Here is a 3,891-nt window from a genome sequence, read left to right on the forward strand (position 1 = left end):
TTGCAAAATGTTTTCAGGTACCCTGACTAGGAATATACCTGATGAGAGGGAGCTATTGTTTTGGAATTTTCCACTTGCTGTCTTAATGAGTCCATGAATTTGCAGATCAACCCACTCTTTATTTTACATGTGTTAAACATACTCTGTATTTAATACATGCTTCATATATAATATATCTGTACAATGTTAAATTCATAATGGACCACTGATTGTTATATTTACTGCTTAGAATTATCTTGAACAATGAAAGCTTATTCCAGACAATGCATATTTTTTAGATTGTTCCCTAACTGAATGTTGTTGTTGTGGATAGATATTTTGGCATTTCCATCACTTAAGAGAGGGTTGTTAATTCTGGCCACATTCTAGGTAGACTTCTCCACATCCTTCAGTCTTTCTTCCCCATCATTAACTATTTCTCTTACAGCAGTTCTATGTGATCTTATTTCTGCTGTGATCAAATTAGGCAAGTGTGTTCTACTTAACAAACATAACCTTATTTTTTAAAGTAAAATATAATTCTCTATTTTAGCTATACGTTTTGACTTCACCTTTAAACTTACAGCGACAAAGTATATCACGTAAAAAATATGAAAAGTGGAAGAACATACAAATACTAGTGTGTCATGTTAGGATGATATGATTATTTTTACTGTGTATTTTCATTATTTTTTGTTTGGCTGGTTGGGTTTTTTGTTTGTTTTTGGCTGCACCATGCAGCTTGTGGGATTTTAGTTCCCCCACCAGGGATTGAACATGGGCCAATGGCACTGAAAGCACCGAGTCTTAACAACTGGACTGCTAGGGAATTTCCTGTTTTCTTTAGTTTTAAGATATTCCATTAAAATGAAGGATAAACTTGCCTTCTTACTAATAAAACCTTGTATAACCATCGGTCTCAGGCAATTCAATTTCTCAAGCCTTCTTTATACTCAGAATTAAATACTGTGTTGGCACCTTTCTCTATCCTCTTTCTGGATTCATATTGAAACCACTAGGTCTCTTAAATTCTCTCAGATAATCTCTCTCCCTTAGGCTGCCTCTAAACTTTTGAATCTGGCTCTTATTAATTCTGTTTTATTACTGTGATTTATTTTTATAATTACTGATTGAATGTTAGTCACTCAGTCGTCTCCGCCTCTTTGTGACCCCATGGATTGTAGCCCGCCAGGCTCCTCTGTCCATGGGGTTCTCCAGGCAAGAATACTGGCATGGGTTGCCATTCCTTCTCCAGTAATTATAACAAATTATAATTAATTCTGTTACTTCTCACATTCATCATATTTTCAAATTCATTTTCTTATTTCTTCTCAATAATTAGAATTTTAAAAAATATATTAAACATTATGGACAATAGTTTTATTTTCTGTACTATCTCAAATGGACTGGTCTATTTCTCTGAGCTCTGTCTAAATCTGGATTTGTTCCAGTAAGCAAACCAATGAAAACTGCTTACTGACCATGGATTGCTTGTCATGTTCTCCTTGGTTAGGACCACCGTGTACAGCCATGCAGGTGTGCCCTGCACCAGGGCACCTGGCCAACGGATGAATGGAGGCTATTTGTTAACATCTGTCAAGAGGAGGCGGCTATGGGCAGCCCTTTCTTTAGCGTTACATAATGATTAACAGTAAATGTGAACTGTGTATGGTTCTGCTTTTAGGCAGTTAAATATAGATAGATGAGACCTGGAAAAAAATTTAAGAGAGTGATTTCTATATATTGTAATGAATAGACTGTAAATGTACTCAATTTCAAAGGTATTTAATGACAGAAGAGATGAATGTGGACTGGAGTATTTAGGTATAACTCCAACAAATCAGCGGAATATAAAAAGAATCCTTAGGTTTAAGCCCAGCAGAAATTCTATTTCTAACTACACAGAATTTTCATGCAGGGACAGTCTTATCAGCAAAATGGGTTAATAGAGATGTGCCCGGTGGTCTGAGTGGTGTCCACCAGCCCTCTTCATTGTCTCAAATGCCGCTGAACCTTTCCTCATGCTCTCCTTGATGCCTGCGATTAGTGAGTTATCCCTTTGAGTTAAGGTATGGCCATCACAAGATGCTCTTTAAATAAAGAAGATATTTCCCAGAGATTGAACATACCAAATATGGTTGGCCAGGATGATTCTGATCAGCAAGGCTGATCACACCTTTGTTCTGGAGAGCCAGAGCCTCTGTTCACCTAAGCCTGCTGCTGCTGCTGCTAAGTTGCTTCAGTCGTGTCCGACTCTGTGCGACCCCATGGACTGCAGCCCACCAGGCTCCCCCGTCCATGGGATTTTCCAGGCAAAAGTACTGGAGTGGGTTGCCATTGCCTTCTCCGCACCTAAGCCTGAGATGCTGGCTTTGTGGAGGGACTTGCAAAGAAAAAGCAGGAAGGAACCTCTTCTCTGCACTTCTGTAAAATCATTGATACCTTGATCAATTTTTAGACATAGATGACTCTGAAAAACATGATGAAAGCTGTAGAGTATCTTCTCAGATAAATGCATGAAACCTAAAACATTGCACACACCTTATGGAGCTCACAGACTCCTGAAGCCGGTCTAGGCATCTTGGGTTAAGAATCTCTCTTCACTGAACAAATTAAAAGTGCTATTTTTATTGTCTGTAGTGCTGTGGAAACTGGCATTGCTCCCCTTCGTTTTCTTCCATTTATAGTTCATCCACTCACCTTTCATGCTCGTCTTTCCCACCCCCTACCCCCATCCCCACCCTCATTGGTGGGTGGACAGAATCATCAAAATAATGACTAAGAATCCTCACCTTGGGAAGAAGAGGTATGCTTCTACCTCCAATTTGTTTCTGTGTGCTAGAACTATGTAACCAAGAACAAGGGGTAGCCAAAGGAGGCTGGGGCTGTATGCGATGGTGGAGGGAAAGGTGGGCAATGGAGGTGATGATCCAAAGGTTATATGGTGTGGCCAGCTCTGCCATAAGTTGTAACTGCTCCATCCTGTGAAAGCTCAGTTTAACTCCTGCACACCAGGGAACAATCAGACCACAAAACGTAGCCATTAAGGAGTCTTATAGATGCTGGGTCAGAACAGACAGAAGTAAATTAGATAGAAATCTTTAGTAAAGACCTTCACATGGCAAAAGTTTGGACTATTTTAAATTTGTTTTTAGAGTCTTTTGACTTCTGGAACACACGCTTCCAATGGAGAGCAGAGGGTTAGGATGCAAGAGCTGAACTCTCCAGGTTCCCTATTTGAGAAGAAACAATTCACATGGTTAAGTGCTAACTTTTCTCTATGATTATCACGCTCTGTTTGCTAAAAGTGTGATATTCTCAGTACCCACAATGTGTGGATCACCTGCTGGTAAATTACCATTGATAACTTTCCACTCGGGAGTTATTAAAATGAAATGCAATGTCTCATTGGACATTGGTAATGTTTTTTTCTTCAAAACTCTTTTTTTTTCCTTTTATTTTTTTTTCTTTCTTTTTTTTTTTCAAAACTCTTGAGAAGGAGTGTTTGTGGAGACCTGTCATCATTATTCTTTCTTCCTCATGGACTGGGAAAAGCTCCAAAAAAGTTGTGAAGATTTCCCTGGTGGTCCAGTGGCTAAGACTCCGTGCTCCCAATGCTCCCAATGCTCCCAATTCAAGGTTTGATCCCTGCTCAGGGAACTAGATCCCATGAGCCACAACTAAGAGTTTGCGTGCTGCAACTGAAAGATCTCAACTGCTGCCACTAAGACTTGGTGGGTGCAGCCAAAGAAATATTTTTTTTTTAAAAAAGGCAACCTTGGCCATTCACTCATTAAAAATCTGCATTAAAAACTAAACATTAAAAAAAAAAAGAACCCTGTGTTCATTAGCTGTTTTCCACTTACTGGTATGTTCTCTTACTGGAAAACGGGAAAGGGGATTCAGGTAAAA

This window comes from Cervus canadensis, chromosome 28 (genome assembly GCF_019320065.1).
Source record: "Cervus canadensis isolate Bull #8, Minnesota chromosome 28, ASM1932006v1, whole genome shotgun sequence".
NCBI lineage: Eukaryota > Metazoa > Chordata > Mammalia > Artiodactyla > Cervidae > Cervus > Cervus canadensis.